Below are 21,791 nucleotides of genomic sequence, written 5' to 3'. Positions count from 1 at the left end.
GTCTTCAGTATTGAAACTATAAACCACTTCTAACTTCCTTGCTTCAAGGAGTGAAGGGTTGGATTCATTTCTCTTTTTCTTCCTAACTGCTTAGAAATGCAGTTCATTCCCTTGCTGATGGTTTATGACTTTGCAGATTTTATTATTTATTTATTTACTTTTGAATGCCATCTCTTTCTGTAGTGTCTGTCTTCTAACCTGCAGCTCACCTCCATCTTTTCTTACAGACTCACAGGACAGTTCCCCTTCTCCCAGACCTGTTTCATCTCAGATAAGGTAACTACTTCCTCCTACACTGCTAATAAGTGGCATATTCTTGTGTTTCCACTGGTTTACAAATCACAAAATACCGAATACATATTAAGCATATCAATTAATCTAGCTATTGATTTCTTCCATACTGGATTGCAGTTGTTCTGCAGAGTGCACACTGAGTTGGCACTCCCCTTCTCACCACAACTTCCAGTTTTGCTGTCAGAGCATGTGAGTGCTTTTGAGAACACGCATGGCTCACTGGTGGGTTGGGACAAGGTGTTTCCTCTTTTACACCTTGGTCAGTGACTTGTAGAAACCTCTGAGGAAATTGTGCTGAAAATGAGCTGGAAATGCTGAAAAAGAGATTCCTACAGCTGAACTACAGGCATGCGCTTGAAGTTTAATGCAGAGAGCTCTCCCATCTTTTTAATATGTGTCTACAGCACAGTATACAGAGACATCTAAGGCTTTTCCAGAGTAGTTATAAAATAAGTGCATCTTGGCTGAGATAAAATTATTTTAGATTATATTTTTTATAATTTCCTATTCTGGTTAGTTGCTATGTTTAAATATATCATCAAAATATTATGCTTTGCAGCAAAATTTTTGCACTAGGTCAACCAGTCGCATGTATTGCCTGTAAGAAGTACTGACTCATGAGGCCTCATCTACACAGGTGTGTGTACCTGGTACAAACCAGCAAGAACTTTCTTTCTGTTCTCTCTGCACTTTGGTTTCCAGGGAAATTAGAGCCAGGCCCACAAGGCTGCAAGAAAAATTGGCCTAATGTTGGCTCTCCTGTGCCAGCTTCTGAACTGGATCATGAGGAGTCTGAGATACACCAAAGCACACAGACCTGTCTGAAAAAAAGGTATATGCTGATCTGAATTTGGATTTTGGACTTGGATATGCTTTCAGATCGGAAGAAAATCCTTGAAAAGTTCTAATTAATCAGCAATTTTATTTAGTGGGTTTCAACTCCGTATAAATTTGGTTTTATTTTTGGCATTCAGTTCCAAACCCAAAAGGACAAGGTTGCCATTTTATTGCTCTGTTATTCCTGTATAATATCAACCATCACAGGCTAAGAAAAAAAGAAGTTATGATGTTTCTCTGTTTGGATGCAGTGATATTCAGTATGCTTTCAAGAGAGCAGTATGGTTGAAGCCAGAGAAACCAGAGCTTTTCTTCTAACTTTCCTCATGTCCTTTGTGTAATTGTTGTTTTTAAATCTTTTTGACTTTTTTTTAGCTGCTAGAGTGGGAAAGTGACTCCTAGTTGTATAAATTTGCTCAAGAGAGATAAAAGGATGCAGAATTTCTGGTATCAGGTTGCCAGTATCTTGAAGAAGAAGAAATTATTTAAAAGTTGACACAGTTTGACTCTTATTTAAATTCAGGTGCTTTCTAAGTAGATTTTGAATGCCATGAAATCAGAGAAGTGAAATGCTTTTATGAAAATTTTCATTGATGACATTATTATTATCCAAAGAGACGACTTTATTTCAAGTGCTTCTCACCTCCAGCACGAGTGTTAAGGTGTTTCTGCCCAAAAATGGGGCACAGACAAGATAGCTGGCAGCTGCAGCAGCTCTTGCATCCTGCCCTGGGCTGCCTTTTTTTTCTGGATTATTTATACATTCCTCACAGCTTGGAGGCCAGAAATGGCCTGCAGGTTGTAAGAGGGCTACAATCATTAGACTGAGCTGTCTTTTATGACAAGAAAGCATAATACAGAACTCAGAAAAAGGCTGACACATGGCTTTGCTTCTTGTTCTCTGCTTTATAAAACTTGTAGAGTAACAGTGCCTAAGAATACTGAAGGTCCTGGGATGTAGAGGCTCAGAAATTTCTTTAAGGTTTGGTTTTTGTTGGACTGCCTTGGTTTGGTCTGTGTGTCTAGGTCTGATCTTACCTGTGAGTGGATTACAGAATCATAAAAACATCTCTGCCCTTCAGCTGAGCTGAAAGAATCTTTGCTATGTATCAGATTTCCCTTTCCTCTTGCTCTGTTGCCCACCCCCACCATGCAGGTCCCTCACTATTTTTAACATTAAGTAACAGGATTGCAGGGATGGGAGGCAAACGCTCTTGAAAATATGGTTCTGTCTTATGTAGTGAGACATAAAAAGGGATATCAGAAGAAGGTATGAGAAAAATGTCAAAGTTGCATACATTCACAAATCAGCAGTGTGACGGTTAACCAGCGCACACAGAAAAAGCTTCTTGCCATAATAATGATGTCTTGAAAATGTTCAGTAATCAGGCATGATAGTCTTGAGATACGCTTATCTCACAACATCAGGCATATGATGAGTATCTAACTCACAGAGATACTTTCTTTCATTAAAAATGATTACTCAAGGATGGTTTTAATAATTTTTTTTCAGGAAAAAATGTAAACAGGAGTTAAATTCCTTATGCTTTATGTGCTCAAGAGGCTCCTTTCTGTGTCAGTCTCTGATAAGCTAAAAGGTTAAGAATGAGTTTGAAATTGTGTTTTTAACAGAGTATAGGTTTTTTCAAGTATTCATATTTATTAAAGGAAGTTTAGTACCTAACTTGAACACCAAATCTATCTAATAGCGCAATATTGTGTCGTTATATCCTCTTTTCTGGAGCAAACTAAGGGCTCCTACCAAATAAATCAGAAACTAATTTCCTTATCAAATCGTAGGGCTCAGACAATCAATATTTAGTTTATATTTCTTACCACTATCTTAAAGATTGTTATTAAAACACATCATCTTCATGCTATTGAATGGCACAAAGTATGTCTCTACATTGAGGACAGACACAAATGATTAAAATCTTGTTTCCCCTCCTCCTTCCCTTTCTCTCACAGTACACCCACCTTATTGTACAGATTTACCCATTTTTCACTGATTTTACCATATTTTACTGCTTTTAATGGCTAATTGCATTGGCAACTGTTAGGGAGAGGAACTGCAACAACTCTCACATCTATTTGGTTTGGATGCTTACCTCAGCTGCAGATTAGCATGGCCTCCAGTCTGTTCATCAAGAGGAAAACAGGATGACTTAAAACACAGGCACCAGTTTCTCTGCTTATGATGATCAGTCATGCTCAGAGATGGGATTTCATTGCTGGGCAAACCCAATAGCATTAATAATTTTGTAGCACAAGTGCAAAACATCACTAGGACATACATATATGTTCTATACTGTCTATACCATCTTATACTGGTTTACTTCTTGTTTAGTGCATACAAATTAGATGGATCTGTTGGCTCTGTAACAGGATGAAAGATTAATTTTTCAACTGTGTTACAATACAGTTGAGGCCAGCACCTGAAGTGCTTCATACTGAGTCTTCTGAGCAATGTGGACAACACAGACCTTGAATGAACAAATAGGAATGCTGAGTTTTTTGTTTCTAATAGAAAATAGAATGGAACAGACTGTATCTACTGTATTACTGTACATGCAATCTATAGGTGTACTGTGGGTCTTAGTGATATTCCAACTGGATTTCAGTATCCATTTTTATTTGCTTTGGATGCTGAGAATATAAAATGAGCATATATGGATCGCTTTTTTAACAAGCTTTTCATCAGTCCTACCCTGATACATGTACTACTGCACTCATAATATTTCTTCACAATATCCTACATAGAGTGTTTCCTTTTTCTCTGGCAGGATACACAGGGAAAAGGCCAATGTGAAGAAAAGACACTAAATATTGACAATCAAAATAATTCAGCACCTATACACACCTGTATTATAATCATAAGTAGACATAAAGAAATAGTAGAAATTAAATTAAACTGGTTGTATCATAATTATCCTTCAAACCGAAGTGTACCAGGAAAGGAGTAATATTAAAACTGCTAAATCACAGAGTAGGAGTTTTTAAGACATTTATAATTTAATGCAAGAAAACAAATAAGCTCAAACCTAGTTTTAGATTGGACTGAGTCAAAGGTTGAACTAAATTAAAGATTGTAACATGGAGCTGCCTGAGTTGGCTTCACCGTAAATAAAAGCATGTCTGGCCAGACAAGAGATGTGAAAAAGACATCACTTTGCATTACTTATATGCTCAGTTATTACAAAGCCCTTGGGAAGCATCTGTAGCTGTTTTAGGGTTGCCCTGACTTAGAACAGGAAATAAAGAAATATAGAAAATGACTCAATTGGATTTTTTGCCTCCACAGTCTGTTCTTGTGCTGGGCTTAGTTCAAACACAACAGAGATGGAGGCCCAAAGCCTCCATCACATCAGAGAGCATTATTTCTCATCAGTCAGAGTACTGAGTCTATAAAATATTCATAAAACTCTTCAAATTGAATTGGCCTTTCAAGTAATAAAAGAATACATCAAAGTAATACACTAAATGAGGACTTTTCTCTACAGCATATGATGTAAACCATAAGAATTTCTATTAAATATTTGATTATTGAAAAGTAAATGAGACTTTTTCCATGTGACAACTATGGGACTTCATACAGTATGAAACTAACAAGAAAGATACTGTGATGTTAATGCCTCTATTTCTTACCATCTGAATTAATGAGCATGTTTGATCTTCCTTGATTTCTGCATGCTTCATTGTTTCTATCCCTGTCAAAAGTGTACTTCTCACTTTTCTTGTGGAATAATCTACATAATGCAAACAGACTGTTTATGGAGCACAATGAGTATTCTACCAGTAAGGAAGAAAGGGCATCATTTGATAAAAGCAGGCATATTGTTGAGACAGCTACAAAATTAGATAATTTTAGCAGAGAGCAGATTTTTTTGCTGCCAGTCAGGATTTAAACAAAGGAATCTTCCCACACTTGGCAGATAATTATGCTTCTCCAAGGGAAAACATAACACTGACTGAAAAGAGTTAAGGTCTCATTTTTCTCAGATAATTTTGTTCTTTGAACACATGCATCTGCCTGCTTCATAAAAAAAGCTAAAAAATCTGAACAATCTGTAGCAATTATTGTTCCAGGCATATAAGCAATGTTCATGTCCTCATTTTTTGAGTTCTTTTTTTTTATTATAATTTCAGTTTCCAGAGTCCTGCATCACTTAATTTTTACCTTTGGTCCCAGAGTAGCAGACACCAACGTAAGAGGAGACCCCTGCCACTATCCATGTTGCTGTTGTGTGAGTTTGAACATCAAAATCTATGGTTCCGATCCTCCCCTTCATTAGAAAAGCATTGAATGTCTCCCTCAAGTTTACCAACACAGAGTTTTTGCAGGTTTTATTATTAGCCATATTTCCGTGAAGAACAAAAAAATACAATTTTAATGGTTATTTACAAATTTAACACAACCTGACCATATTTGGATGACTCTGTAACAAGTAAAACCTTTGATTTATAAAACAAATCCTTGCTCACAAATAGCCGCCATTGATATGGCAGCCTGGAAACAAGAAGATCCCGCATGTACACATACAGGACCCAATTCTGCATTTATGCCCCACACAGTCTCCTCACAGATTAACCTCAGAGACCTCGGACTTACATCAGTGTGAATGACATGATAAGCAAAACAGTAAAAAGAGTTGAATTTTCCCATCTCTGAATATGCTGACTTTTCAAACTGGAAGCAAATTTAAGGTACAGCAGCCTTCTGCAATACCTTGAGCTGCTCATTCGATGTGTCCAAACGCCATATGAAAGCAGCATGCACAGTTTTTCTGCTTTGCTGCACATCAAAGTGCTCTCCTGCTGCAGAGGACAGCTTTCAAACCCACAGCCCAGGTACTTGCTCTTTGTGCCTTTATCAAAAAGACACAGCCTTGGCTTCCCTGACATTTCTTTGTCTGAAAGTGGGAAAATAAAGCAATAATTGTCTTGAGAAACTGTCTACAGGGTGGGGGATGTTTCCAGCAAGATCCCATACAGAGAGAGAACTTGACAACCTATTACTGTGCTCAACATGTATAACAAGTCAGTTTGAGTTTTACGTGTATTTTGTCTGCATATAAATTGAGCTGAAAGAGGATTATTAATAATAATAAAGCACATTTAAATGCAGAGATAATAGGTAACAAGGATTGGGACAAATGCTTGCTGGCTCAGAGGAAAAGATTATTCAGACTTTAGTAGGCACAGAATAGGTTCTAAGTTTGTCTTTCTAAATTGAATGGTGTCCATGAGATGCATAAAGCACAAAGACACAACGTGTGTAGGAGGCATTTTCCATTGGGTACTTACAGACCGCAGTGCTGGAATTACAGATACAGTGGCTGGAAGGACCATCTTATCAGAAACTGATGTTTTACTGTATTGCTATCAACGGAATAACTGTGATGTATTATGTGCTCAGTAACTTACCTCAAGATGTGCTTATACCATGCTTACCTGGTTTCATGACAGGCATACTTTGAGTCCAATCCCACTATCATAATTAAGGTTATTTCAGAAAAATACAGCTAAATCTGTTAATACATGCCATTCTAAAAGCAACTTTATATTCACAATTTTTCTGAAATATTAACTGTTAATTCATGTGGGAGTCTTATGCATCAGCCTAGGTCAATCAATAGATACGAAGAATACACACAAGCATAATATTAGATTGGATTTAGTTAATATTGTTCTCTTCTGTTTATTGATATACATAAATCACTGTAATTGTTTAAATCATTTTTTTCTGCATGACCTTTCCATCTTACATATCTCTATTTTACATCTCCATAAGCTGTGGTTCTCTCTCCTAAAAGTGTCTACAAGCTGTATTCCCTTCCTTGCACTGTTACTGAAGCACATATGGACTGCTTTAGCAAAGTGGCTCTGTGGACTCTTACATATCTCCATATGTAACTTTCTATGTTCACAGTTTTTCTCTTTCTTTTTTTTCTTTTCCCTCACTTCTTATATTTTACTTGGCAAAAATAACATGTACTTTCCTGAAAGTTATACATAAGCCTTCGATTAATGCTAACTTAATACAGAAGTCCAAAATCCAGGCTGAAATGGAAATGGGAATATGTGTGCAGTTTAACTGCCTGTCTTAGAATTACTAAGTGGAGAGAAGTTGGCCTAATTATGATAATGCCTTCTGATGCTACCCTAACTGAAATGATAAGAGGAAAACAAACCAAACAAGTTTATTTTCAATCAAGGAGGCAGTAGGAAAGAACAGCAAGAAGCTGCCTGATCCCTGGAGGATGAGGAGTTTGCTCTCTTTATCCATTGCTGATACATTCCCAGGGACATCTTGATCAATTTCAGAGCTCTATGCAATATGTAAAAGAGAATATGTTTCACATGATACTTATATATTTCCATACACTGTCTTAATAAAAATGTGATTTTATCTGATTTTAATACTACAGTGTTAGCTCCCATTATTTGCACAGTAGGTAAATGAAGAGATGCACGTGAAGTCCAGATTTAATTAGATAGGGCATGCTTTCACTTACTGACTGACACAAGCAGAATACAGTAAATACAGGCATTCTGTAATACTTTTCTACCCTGAGATGATACAAAACAACACAGCAAGTGGCATTTAATGTGGACCACCAAAACCCAGGTACCAGAGCTTTCCTAAAAACATAAAATTTTGTAGAAAGTAGGTGTGGCATTGACAACATCTTCTGATTTTTTCTGGCTAGGGTTATTCACCAGGTTCATCCAGCATTCACATGTATCTGTTATTTCTTTCAACACTGCCCTTTTAGACTTCCGTTGGTTTTATTTTAGCAGCCAAATGAAAATCCAGTATGATTCTCCTGTAACTGAGTCTTAGTGCTGTTACTGTCTATGGGTGTTTCCTTTCCCTAAATGTAGAATTGTGCCAGATACAAGAACACATGGCATACAAATCGATGAGAGGAGGAAAGAAAAGAAATGTCTGTCCCCAGATACTCTGAAACCCTGCTACAGAATGAAATTGCTTTTTCTGTTTTTAGCTCCCATGGACGATGGTCTACGTGTCTTTGTGGTTCATCAGTGTACCTGATACTTCTCTGAGGCATCTGGTTATGCTTTTACTAATTACTAATAATACTTGTGTTCCTTGCTGTTCTCTGGACCCCAATGGGCAGGGATGGCACTGCGTAGTATACATGAGTATCCAACTCTACAGCTTGCCTGGCCAGCCACACTGAATAAAAAGGAATAGTCTTGGGCTGTGTCTCTCTGAAAGTAATGCTTCCTATTTATTTCCACAGAAAATACAACAGATACAATGAGTACAGTAACACTGATAGAACAAATTCTCAGCTACAAAACACTGCTTTTCAACATAGTCACCAGGCTGCTTCATGAGGCACAGCCACTGCTATGATGGCATGGGGATGGTGGCAGCGTGGGCTGGGCTGAGCTGTGGGTTGGACATGCCTGGTGTAGCCATTCCTTTTCACAGGTGCAGCACCAGGGCTCCTGCCAGATCCGTTTCACAAATCCACTCAGCCTCATCCCTCTGCTCAAAGTCATGGTGCCAGGAAGCTTTTCAGGAGGGTTTTTCACTCCAACACTAGCACTGAAGATGGCCAAATAACAGATGTTTATTAAGCGTGACTCTTTTCTGCTGTTTTATAGCTTCTGGTCACCAACAAAACCGAAGGCATTAACCAGCTGAGGCTTCTCCATTGTTCTCTGACTGCCCTTCCTCTCTGAGGTACATTTCTATTCCTTTAATTTGTATCAAGCTGAACAGTTTGTTGTTAATCTCTCAGCAGACTCAAACCTGTACCCAGGATGACAGTTGCAGAGTTCGCTGGTACTGCCACAGCACCTTCAATGCAGATTGATGCCAATGGTGACAGCCCAGAGCTCATCACAGACCCTCTCAGCCACTTTCATGGGTAAGTTTTGCAGCTCAATTTATGTCTGTTGTGCTGTTGTGGGACTCAAGGGGTACCTGGCCCTTCAGCTTCTCTACTGATTTTACATGGGGTCACATAGACTAAACTGCTGTGTTTATGGTATGGTGTACCATAACACACTTCGACACACCCTTGGAGTAACTAGAAGTTCTACAGACACAGTGTGTTGCCTGTAGCAGTGCTGCAGGAAGTTTGGAAAACCAAAGCAAGTGTTCTGTGGTCTGAAATTCCTCCAGGACAAGAAAAAGGATGGAGACCATTTGGTAGCCCGACATACTTCTCTCTCTGGTTTCTTTTTTCTTTTTTATGGTTGGAAATGCTCGTTAAACAAAAAGCTTTCTACAGCACAGCTTGTTATACTCGGCTTGTGTAGAAAATTGTTGGTGGATATTTAAATCTTTCTTACTTCGTAGGAAAACAGTGAAAATAAAACCAGATCCATTAAATTCAACCGGCCTGATTACCACTAGCTCCTTCTACTTCCACACAGGTTTTTGATTTTCCCTCACAGCAGGCTCTTTCTAATGTTCAGGACATCTTTATTCATAGCTACAGACATTCTTGATTTGTTATTTATGCTATCTACAAAAATGCTCCTTGCATCATAAAGCACCATACTATGTTTTGATTTTATATTCTAAAATTACACTGGCAAATGTTGATAAAACACACGGTACATTGCTTATATTTACTTATGCACTTGCAGTATCCAGCACGATGTTACCACTTCTTTAAAGTATTATCACATAAAGATCATTTGGAAGTGAATGTCGTTTCTCATTTTACTGTGATGTGTGCATACATTCCAGCCTCACTGTCTAAGCCTTTCCAGAACATCCATCACTATAGAATTGTTCTGGTGTCTGTGAATCAAAAGCTACAGCAGCAGTTAACAAGCAGTGCATTAATTAATGGCTCAAGTAGAAAGTTTTAGGAGTGCTTTTTTCAGACACTTCGTTCAGAACTGATTGAGAAGGAAATGCCTTTTTAAAATTTTTGATATAATGTCACACTAAATGAACCATAAAGAAACAATATAGAAAATACATAGCTTGGAATTTATGAGAACATTTTACAGCTATTAAAGACCGCACTTAAAGGTCTGGATATTAAACGAAGCTGAGGGACCTTTGAAACATGCTTTAACATCAAGGTCATCTTTAAACATGGAAAGGAAGAAAATCAAGTCCCTGTCATCACATTCACAAATGTAACAGAGTCTAGAATTGCTAGACAGGAGAGGAAGCAAAGGAAGAAATGCTAAGAAATCACTATGCGGATTATCTTTATTCAGATGTAAGAGAAGTGCTGACTGCCAGCCAATCTTTTGTAAAGACTTTTGCTTAAAGTCTTTTGAACTAGTCATGCTCAACTGCTGCTCAAAAACTGCTGCTATTCACAGCCTAACTGGTGCCATGTTACTGCATCTGAGAAGATGTAAATCTCTCTCATCAGCTATGGGAGTTCTCAAAGCATTACTTTTTTTTCCTGCTGGAGTATGGAAAGAAACTCCTCATACATATTGATACCATTTTACTTTCTATCAAGCACTTTCTGTCATATGTCATAGTAAAAGATCAAAAGCATTGCCAAAGTGGAGAAAGAAAAAAAAAAAGAAAGAAAGAAAAAGAAAACTAGAAGAAAAAGGTTTTCTTTTAGGAGAATCATTTCTCCCACCTTTTCATCAATAAATTCGATTTCAATGAAATGGGTATTACCCTCAAAAAGTAATTTTTCTTTGTTAAGACAGTGTATTGACTTGGATTTGGATTCTTTGTCAGCATTTCTCCCAAAGTTGCTTTTCTTTTCCAAACTGACCTGCTATCATTCAAAATGACAACAGAACCATTATGTTTGTGATAATGAAAGTTCTCACTGCTTCAGAAGAGGCAGTTGTTGCTGCCCACTCCCTCCAAAAAGGCAAATCCCAAATGACTGATTGAAAAGGAGAGCAAAGCCAACTACTAATGCTTTTTTGGCAGGGGATATTAGGACAGATTCTGTGTTTCTGAAAAATGGAAAGCAAAAGTCTATTGACCAAAACAAAGCTCTTCAGTTGTGTCCTTTTTTCAGTAGATCTGGCCCACTCCCAGCCATGCAGATTGTCTCTGGAGAAGCAACTTGTCCCAAATGCATATTTGCCAATGAAGGGAGAAGTAGTGGGATAACACACCCTCTGCATGATCTAAAAGTCTGCATCTATAATACTGATCATATATTTTACATGCATTGAAGAGTGCTTCTGTTTTTCCTCATGCAAAGCTGAAATGAATGTATCTAGAACAGAGCTTGAAGTTAATTAGTAATTATAATTTTTGCCACCTTTTTCTCAGACATTTTCAAGCACTGTAAATAAATGGCACCTAACACTAATTATTTTTATACTCTTATGTAACATCGAGCTTGCAAACCATTTTACTTACCGGTTCTTAGAGAATCTTGTAAAATTTCTGCCCAGAGCAGACTTCATCAAAGGTCCTGAGCCTTAGAAAATAAGGTTTAGTCTGGCAAGGCTGCTAAAACCCTTTTAGTTATTAAAAAGAAAAAAAAAAAAAAGAAAAAAAGGTAATTTTTTTACTGGGTTGTATTCTACTGGATTATAGTACCTTGTGGCACCAAGAGCATGGAAATGGCTGGAAGGGCAGGGAGGAAACTTGTATGCTGGGGAAATATAACCTCTCGTTGCTGCCCCTTCTGTTGCTCTCTCTCCTACCCACAGAGTGCTGGGGCCAGAAGGCCGTAAGTCTCTCTTTTGAAAGATAGTAAATGTGGCACATGTGCAATTTAATTTTTTTAAGTATGAAAAATGGGAAGAAGGAAAAGGCTTTGATTTTGCAAAAATATTCCTGGTATGGAAAGGGATATTCTTTGTGGATCCTATTGCAAACTGGAATGATAGGTATTTCATCTTGAAAACAAAATAAACTAGTTCATTAATAATATAAAAGGGCAAAGTGCCAGCAAATATAGCTGGCTGAAGTTAATTAATTACTGCACTGGTGATTTTGGCAGAGTATTTTGTTATAAATCAGAATGAACTCAGATCATCTGATCGCAGGAAAACAATCCAGAATCTTGGTTTTCTTTTGTAGATTTTTCATGTGTTTGCGTATGTGTGCTTACTTCCAAATTCATATGTGTTCATGTATATATAATATGCATATGTCTTTATACGTAAATATATACATTCTCATACAATGTTGAAAATTTTCTGGTATGGCTCTAACTTGTAGAATGGTTTCAGATGAACTTTGCCTATTCTTGTGAATTGTAGAGGCCAATATCTGGGGGAGTCTGTGGAGCCTGATTGATAAGTTCTTGAATTTTTAAAATACCTTCATCCTGGAAGGATGGGAGCATTCATCCCGACTGCTTACTGTTCACTATGTAAAGTTGGACTGCCTGTGGCTACGCAAGGATGAAGCTGGGCCAGCTCTGCTGACCTGGCATGTCTGTTTGCTGTTCTTACACTGTCACACCAGTAGGGGAGCTTGGGGACAGATGCTGATCGAGTGTGAACTCACTCCTGAGCTTCAGCTGAACCAGATCCCAGTTTAGAGGAAATCCAGTAAGTGTAGTGTAGCTGTTGTATTGTGCCCATGCTGTTTGCATGCCTGAATATCATGCACCAGTGCTATACTTTGAAAGTGATTCTAAAACCCTTTTGTAAAAATTCTATGAGTTGTGGGGGTTTTTCTTTTGTTGTTCTTCTCCTAATCTGTAGCAGTGGATTAGAAAACACTACAAAACACAGTGGTGAATTTAGGAGTCTGCCTTGTTGCCATGTTACTGCTGTGTCTACATATTTACTTAGCACACTTCTTCATTTCATGAACAGACTGTACCACTGCCTATTTAAATTAAGATCGTCACAGAAATGCAAAATAAAACAAGAGACCAACTTACCTTTGGGGCAGATTACCTAGTATAGTTCTATCAGAAAGTTTTATTCAGTTTTGTCTTCTATTTGCAATTTATTTATTTATTTATTTACTTCCAAGTGTCCTTTTTTTCTTAAGACAAATGAATGGGGAAAAACAGAAAACTCCATACTGTCACCGCATTCATCAGGCTGGACTCTCATCCAAGATGTCATTTCTCTCAAGCTGCTTGGTGAGTTCATATGACAAATGACATAAAAAGGTCACAGAACTGTCACTTCTGTATTAAAATGAAATAGCCTCTCATTTGCCAGGCTTCTTCGTGATTTTCAGAGTTTAATATCAATAAACCAGTGGCATACATATGGCACGTATAAATTTAGTCCATTTTGTTGTATCTAGAAAAAGGAAATTGAACTTGGCACTTTCAGAGTGTCTTCTTGATAGCAGATATTTAGAAAAATATCCAACTACAGGAAGAATTATTTATCAAACTGAACATGCTATCTATATGTAAACACCTCTATCTGTTGCACAGATTACTTTTACATCCTCATTTTTCTCCAGTCTTGGTGGCGTATTGTAGTGCTTGAAGTGCTGATAAAAATGATTGGATCCTGCTGGCCACAGAATGGGGAGTGTCAAATAGATCAAAATTCACAGATTAAAGGAAAATAATTGCTGAACATTCTCTTGTTGCTAGTACGTAATTGCTTGGCAGCACAATGTTCATATTAATAGATAAATGTAATAGATAAACGTCTCTGTAGTCCTGCTATCTCTGTCCTAAAAAGAATACCTTACAAAATAACAGGCTACAAACGTTAGCACTCCATCTTAGAGGGCGAATGTTGGGATATTAGTCACTAAACTTCCCTCATCGCTTTTTTGAAATCATACTTACTGCTGTCTGACAGCACCTAAATAGCTATAACTATCTGATACATGTGAATAGATACTTAAAGATGCATGGTAATAAATAGTGTGAGAATAGGTGGGATTCTTCAATACTTGGAAAAGGAGAGCTCACAGTCCAGACTAGTTAAGTCTCCTGACCTAGAGCACAACTGAGAAACCTACCCAATAGCAAAGGCCATGGGCTGTATGGTCACTGGTGTTACAGGCAAGCCCACTAATGACTTCAGCAAACTCCATCCTAAACTGAAGCAGAGCAGCTGCCTCCTTTTTCCTGACTGTCATACTATACCTACACTGTCTTCACATCCATAAACCACATTCGTATTCTTACTAAAATGTAACATACTCAAACCATCCCAGGCATTGCGTGCCATCTGTGCATGGTCTGATCATGACTGTTCAGCTGTCCCTGTAATTCCTACTTTACTCCCCTTAATTTGTTTGTTGTTGATTTTTTTTTTATCTTATCAACAAACATTCCAGTTATTTCTTATTAAGCCTAGTTGTATGACATGGCAGCTAGGTAACTTGTGGTCTTTGTTCCTGTACAGTAATATTTTTATGTTACTGAGGGCCATTTGTAATATTTCATGGAGCCAGTGTAGCTGTAGGACGTGGGGTTCTGAGTCTTTTCCATCTGAGTCCTTGGAAAAACATTCTGCTTTTCAGGTGTAAAGTATTTTCCTGATTAAAGAAGTTACAGTGAGAAATTCTGCTGGATCAGTTCTGTCGTGAATTCTTTCTGCTACTGTTCCAGTAAGGCACTCTGATGAATGAAATGAGCATTCGTCTTCTTGTCAGTAGTTTCTTGAGAAAAGAATCTATGTTCCTGAATGGAAAAGTACTATGCTTTCCTCAATATTTTTTCTTATGAATGCAAGCTGGTTTTTTTTATTTCTCGATGAGCAGAAAGAGAAATGGAAAGAACATTTTGCTGCTCCTTGGTCTGCTTAAGTGATTTTTCCATTTGCTTTTGTTCACTGGCTATTGGGTTGGAAAAGCAGCTTCTGGCTTTTGGCACCTTATATCCATTCAAATTTGCAGCAAAACTTCCACTCAACCCAACAGAGACCAGTCTTCCCCTGGTTTGAATGAGAGTGTTCTCATGCATTTTAAGCAGGACTTGGTTCCCATTCCACTTGCTAAAGGCAGCAATTGCAGTCTAAGAAGAAGGAACTGTGGCTTTTCTTATATCCACTCTCTATGGAGGCAGAGCATGTATACAAGAACTACCTAAGAATAGTTAGGAACATGCCAACATAAACATGAATAAATGTGGTGAACAATCTTGTCTTTACAAGAGAAAAAATTGCCAGGACCACCCTTGGCCACTGTAAAGTTATTCTGGAGGGCAGATACTGAATTACTGTTGTTGTTTTATAACCTTTAGCTGAAACCACCTTGATTCTTCAGGACTGAAAGACAGAAAATGTGACAATCGTATCATGGGAAAGCCAAAAATTATAAACCAATGAATCTGATGTTCATACAATAAAAATTATTAGAAACCACAAGAAAAATAAAATAGATTAACTAGAATATAGAAGAGTATGTTTTTTGGAGAAATGAGTGTGTGATAAAAAAGATCCATTTGATGTAAGTAGGCTTTCCAAATGCTCTCAAAATGTCCCTCACCAAAGCTGGAGGATTAAAGTTTGGAAAAAAAGAGTAGGAATAGAGGTTGAAACCTCAATAAAGTACTGCAGAAAAGATGCTTTGAGATGAGTGAACAGTCATTAAAATGGCAGATGAAGAAAGTAAATGTAAATTGATAAAGATGAGGAAAAACAGAAACTGTAACTTCACATACAATGTAACGGACTGTAAACTACTGCTGAACACAGCTTACAGGATGTTGCACAATGCATGAGAGCATCAACTGAGAGATCCAGAAAATTAAAGGCAGTTTCTGACCTCATATTTGGTCTGTCCTAGGCATATGTTTTTGGTCATGGCTAAAGAGAGCGTATTGATACTGGAATGCTTGGTTTTGACCAGTATAGCTATTTTTAATGTTTTCCCAATACGCCTCAGAGAATTAAGTATATTGTATTGCATCAAGTACAACTACGTTTTATATGTGGTGATACAGTTTCTTCAGTAAATTGTGTATTAAAAAAAACCTTCCATAAATTATATAAGTAAGCCTAATTACATCAGACTTATTTTCAATTCCTATGAGTGTGTATATCTATTTTATAGCTATTTCATTTATATAATCACGAACTGCAATGTTGCTTTTATGACATCTTACATCCTCTATATTTATGTCTCCTCAAATGGATAACTCTGGATAGAAAGACCAAGGTACTTTAAATCAACTGTGCCAGACTTGATTGGATATAATTTGACTGGCGTGTTGCCTTAAATATTATGTTGTTCTCTACATACTCTTTTGACTCTACTTGAGAAATTTCCCTGAAGCAGCACTTACTTTATGATGCTTTCCCTGAGACAGGTTAATTGCTATGTTTTTTTAATTATTCTGTATATATCTTATTATATTTTCAGAAATATTGGAATGAGGAATGAGCCATAGAAATGGAAAGTCAAAGAAAAAAAAAAAGAGAAAAATCTAGATAAATTAGCTTTTTTCATCCTGGAAGAAATGTGTAAAGCATAGTGCGTTGCATACAGCAGATATTGTATGGAGCAGTTTATTGAGAGTGACAAATAATTAAAATGAAGTTTGATAGAGGAAAGATGTAAGCATAAGAAGGCTCATAAAAATCAGAAATTCTTTATTAGGTTCAATTCATACAGAAAGCCAGGCTCCTTTGTGCTATGCTCTCCTTCTGATGTTCATACCTTGAGCTCGAAATAAAGCAGATTGAAATATCATTGTAGAATTAGGTTCCAGCCTTGGAAACTTCTTCATCACTTTATTGATGTATGCCAAATAACATTATCTGTAGTATAAATCAGGGTTTATTTTGGCTCTTGACAAGTTATTCTATGCCTTCTCCTTGTCTTTGAAATATATTTTTCTGTTTTGGCTTATGATGTTCTGACTCAGCTTCAGCTTTTCTGTTATTTCACCATTCCCCTCTGTATTTGACCAAACTAGATTTACTCCTTCAAAGCCCACGTGCCTCAGTTCGTTGAGCGTGTTTCTTCTGAAATGAGCACAGATAAAGGCAGGAAGAAGCTTCATTACTGCTTTCAGCTGATCTAGATCATAGAACATAGAATGGGTTGGGTTGGAAGGGACCTTACAGATCGTCTGGTTCTGATAATAATACCATCTTCAAGGACATCTTCTACTGGAACTGTTTGCCCAAAGATCTGTTATATTATTACTAATGTCTCCCTCTCATTCGTACTCTCAGTATTTTATTACTGAGCCTAGCCTCACTCCATGCCAGTGCTTCTCTGGTTTCAGATGTGAACTTATTGCAATTAAAATCCACACAAAGGCCATTATTTTACTTTTAGTGGAGTTGTCTGTCTGGTGTGACTCATGCTTCTCTTCAGCTACAATGTTCAGCTTTTCTGTTGTCTTTGAGTCCTTCCCTCACCATCCATTTGAATGTATACAGTACTTTGAGCATTGGAGTGTTTCATAGACTTTAAAGACAGAAGAGACTTCTTGTATACTTCAAAACTTTAGATTTCATACACAAACCTAACTGTTTTCCCAAAGTGATTGAGTTTATAGTCCTAGATATGTTTTAAGAGGTACATAAAAGGTCCCATTGCCTTCAGGAGAATTTGTAGGTATTCCAAGACTGCAAGTGCATATACATCTGCTAAGCCTTACATCTTGTGACTGTCCTTTGGATCTGCGATGGTGCTGGGAAGCCAGGAAACTGTCATGCAATTGACAGTTATTGTAAATATTGTAAATATTATAAATATTGTTAATCATGTCCATGCAGACCTATATTCCCCTCTGCAGTATTTGTCAGTTGTTGGAAAAGGCACAAAACAGAAAAAGAACAGAGATAAAATCACACTGCAGATCTTTCAAATGCCTCAAGTCTTGAACCAGCCTCTTCTGCTGGGGTGTAGACAAATTCAGTAACAAGAAACACAAAGTTAAATTACAGAGGTCAGTCACATCTGTAAGGTGTTTGTAAGGTCACATCTGTAATGTGGTTAAAGATATTTTAGTGACTATTCTTGAAGCGTAAGCAATGTAAATACTAGCCTTATGTCCTATTTGTAACGATCTTAAAACTTAACTGTCTGCGCACCAGCTTCATAAGAAGTTTTTAAAATTATGCAAGAGCTCAATAATGTGTTACTTGACACCGTAGTAAAAGAGCATAATAGTCATGGAAAGGAGTAATTATTTGTTGAATTACTTAGAAAAACAAAGTCCTATAGAACAGCTCTACTTTTGAATTATTCACTTTTCTAGCATGTGCACAACTTCAGACATACAGACAATAGCTGGCTTACAAACACTAGTTAAAATCTGTGGGACCTGGCCAGGAAATAAAAAATGTACTCCCTTCCCACACAAATGTGATCCCTTCCTCAGCTCAGATATGCAAGTTACATATTTGTAGAAACAATATGCTATTGGTCAGTGTGCTTAGCATTTAGAGTTTGTATTTACAGAGTTGGAAAAAGAAGTGAAGATTAATGAAAATTTAAAAAATTATGAAAATAATTACACTAGCAAATCATGTTTCTCATATGTGATTTCCATGCTTCAGTTCATGAAGCAGTGATGCTACTCCAGATTTGTTTTTTGGGAAATCAGACTGATTGCTGGTGGTCTGAAGGGGATATTCTTGCACTGTTGAATATGGCAGAGTGTTCTCCTGTTAGTCTGACACATACTTCTCCAAATCTTTTAGGAAAACAGCAGTTCCCTTGGTTCCTTACACTTGGTGTCCCTCTTGGCTGAGGGAGCTGAGGTAGCATCTTCTGTTAGCAGTACTAGAAACATGGAGCAGGACAAGGGTCCACTCCAAAATGCTTCCACTGCTACGAGTGGAAGTCTTTCTGTGTAGTGTTGCACTTGGTGTCTGTTCTTTTAGTGAGAAGTATGTTGTAATGCTCATTAGGGTCTGTGGGTGTGATTTCTATTCTGGGTTATAATTATGCACAATAATGCACACTTTTTGCACAATAAAATGAATATTTTAAAATGTGCCCGTATTTTCTCATGGAATACCTACTTATCCCATGAACCCAATGCCTTTGACAAATGTAAGCCGTGTAGTATTATAATTCAATAACAGCCTACTTGGAAGCTATTTATAACCAAAAAAAACCCAAAAGCATATACTTCCATTCGTTGTTCAAAATAAACATATACTCTTGAACTTTTTTTCTTTAATTGGGATTGAAATTAAAGTTCATAGCCATGTTGCTTTAATTTATTTAGTTTTAGATGAAAACACATAGGCTGGAGCAGTGCAGCCAACGTATGCTTAATCTACATGTGGGCTTTGTGTAAGAAAATTATTTTGTGAGACTAAATGCTGTAGAAATTTCTCTGGAAGTAAGCCAGTGAAGTATTGCAAGAAGATCATTTCTCAGTTGTATGCATGCTTGTGCCAAATCTAGTGAAATCTTTTTCAAATTAGACATAGAAAGCATTTTTTTCACTACTCAGAAATAAATATTAAAAATATCAAAATAACTCAGAATCAAATTCAAGGATATCTCTTTTGAATCCCTTTGTTTTCCTCTCCAATCATAAGCAAAACCATCCATCTCTTAAGTTAAATAAGTCTCAGCATTGCTAAGAAAACCACAGTCCTCTGTTGTATGTCCCACTTATAATTTCTGGATACCCATGAACATCTTTTGCTGGTTGAAGTAAATTCATGGGCTGCCATGTCTACATGTCATCCCAGTCTCTCTTTATGGGCTTATTCCAATGGGGCACTGTGATGTTTTTGCACAAATGATCACTGTCATTTCACAAAAACTTTTTCTGAAGCTAATTGCAAGTATCTAACATGAAACATAGTTTGGCTTAAGACACAGTAAAATCAAACATCTGTTTAATATCTCTTTTTTTTTTTTTTCAATGTATAGCTTGTATTTTTCAAATGTAGACAGCTAAAAAAAAAACAAAGAGGCCAGCAATTTTAATTGTAGCATTTCCCTGAAAATTTAAAAATGCTTTTTCTTACTTAATTACTGTTCTAATATTTTTCTTAAATGTACTTTAGTTCATGCAAGCCTTTCTAAGATATTAAGAAGGCTTTAGGGGATTTCTTAGTTCTCATTCATCCCAGACCTCACTGTTAGCAGACTGGGGAGCTTTTGTACAAGAGCTCAAATTCATGAAACATTAAGTCTGTAAGGCTTTAGTAAAAGCACTGAGTCCTTGCAGATGCTCTTGTCTTCATTTGCACCGCTTTGGATCATGATTGTACATAAGAAACACAGTTAAGTGAGGTATTACCCACCCCAGACCATCTATACCCAACTACTAAGGTTAACTGAACGATATTATTTTTCAATTTTATCTTATTCTGAATCTCAAACTTCAGAGAACTTTTATTTTAAACAAAATAACACATTTGTGGAGAAAGATTTAGCGCTGAGATAGAAGATTGTTTGATTGCAGAGTGGACTTGGTTTCCTTTCTCTGCTTTTCACCTTTTTTCTTGAATCTAGAATCTAGAATTCTATTCTATTATAGAATAGAAAAGGTACTGCTTTTATGTGTTTTTTTGTCAACATGTTGTGGTTGGTCAAAGCCTGTTATTTGGGTTCCTTTTCCATGGAATTTAGCCATTCCAATGACTCTTTGTAATTTACTTTGTTCAGGAGAGATTTTCAGTCATACAAGTAGCATTTCAGGCACGGAATACAGAAGACCAAAATAGCTGCTTTTCCAAACAGTGGGATGTTTATATAGAAAGCTTACCGAGAAGTAAAGTAATTATGGGAAGAATCCAAATATCCTACAGGGTTTCATCAGCCACATACAGCTTTAGTGATTAATGCTTTGTGCTGTTCAGAATACCTATTTTAAAAACAGAAGCATGACAGAACCCACATGAAGACTAGAAACCTTTGTCCTGCAATTTTCTGGGACTCAAAAATTCACAGCTAAAATAAAATTTTAAGCAGAAAACTCTCTGTACCTTTGGAAGAACATATTGTTTCAGTGCCTTTGTTGTCTATTTCAGTCTGTTGCTATGAGGCTTCCACTCTGCACAAATTGCTATTCAGTTGTATAATGGTAGTGCCTCAGTAGCCCAGAAAGAGTAAGGTACAGGCATTGAATGTGCACTAAGCCTGCAATGTGTACGATGGCCGATAAACCCAGCAAAAGAAACTTATCAGCTAATTCTGTTTTCTTAACTCTGTTATACTCTTAGGGAATATCCAGAATTAAATGTTTGTACAGGCAGCTTCTATTTTGATTTTGTTCCATCTCTAATAGCAGTAACATGATTCAACGCAATACTGCAAAAGTATTGCAATATTTGCATTACTTTTTGTTTTTTTCTTTATATTCATTAATAAAATAATCTCACTATGAAATATCATCATTACTTACATCTCTGAATGTGAGATCCACACATCTCTGTTTTTTTGTGTTATGTATTCCCTTTGTCTTATTTAGCATTTGCAGATACCCATGTTCCAGACCAGGTGCTATGTAGGGTGCGTAAGGCCTGTGTCTTAGAGGATGCTGGAATTGTAATTGAGTTATGGATTACTGCTTTCCCAGGACTGAAATTTGCAGTATATATTGCATTTCTGGTCTTTGCCAGCTTAAGCAGAGTGTATTATTTTTACAACAATTTAATCAATAAGGATTGAAGTGTGAAATGAAATGTCAGTGCCTGCAGGTAAGATGGCTTTCCATCCAGCTCCAGAATGTTTTTATGGCTACTGCAGATCACTTTTTTTTGTTGTTGTTTGTTTTCCCAAAGTAGCTTTCTTCAAGGCACTAATTATTCAGACATAGTTTGGAAAATGGAAACCCACCCACAGTGATGACAGCTGAATG

At 37.0% G+C, this 21,791-nt stretch overlaps 1 long non-coding RNA gene across 8 annotated transcripts in view; it reads left to right on the top strand.

The window, feature by feature from the left end:
• The window catches only part of LOC125697399 (uncharacterized), a 65,629-nt gene that overhangs the window by 19,923 nt on the left and 23,915 nt on the right, over positions 1-21,791 (top strand). For 6 of the 8 annotated variants that reach the window (XR_007378776.1, XR_007378772.1, XR_007378775.1 and 3 more), the window contains exons 3-6: positions 228-276; positions 997-1,126; positions 8,910-9,035; positions 13,076-13,169. This is a non-coding gene — a long non-coding RNA (uncharacterized LOC125697399). Of the gene's footprint in view, positions 1-227; positions 277-996; positions 1,127-8,906; positions 9,036-13,075; positions 13,170-21,791 lie in introns of all 8 variants that reach the window. The other 2 variants (XR_007378770.1, XR_007378774.1) reach the window with 2 other exon arrangements.

The sequence above is a fragment of the Lagopus muta genome, chromosome 9 (assembly GCF_023343835.1).
Source record: "Lagopus muta isolate bLagMut1 chromosome 9, bLagMut1 primary, whole genome shotgun sequence".
NCBI lineage: Eukaryota > Metazoa > Chordata > Aves > Galliformes > Phasianidae > Lagopus > Lagopus muta.
This window is presented reverse-complemented; position numbering and strand designations above follow the sequence as displayed.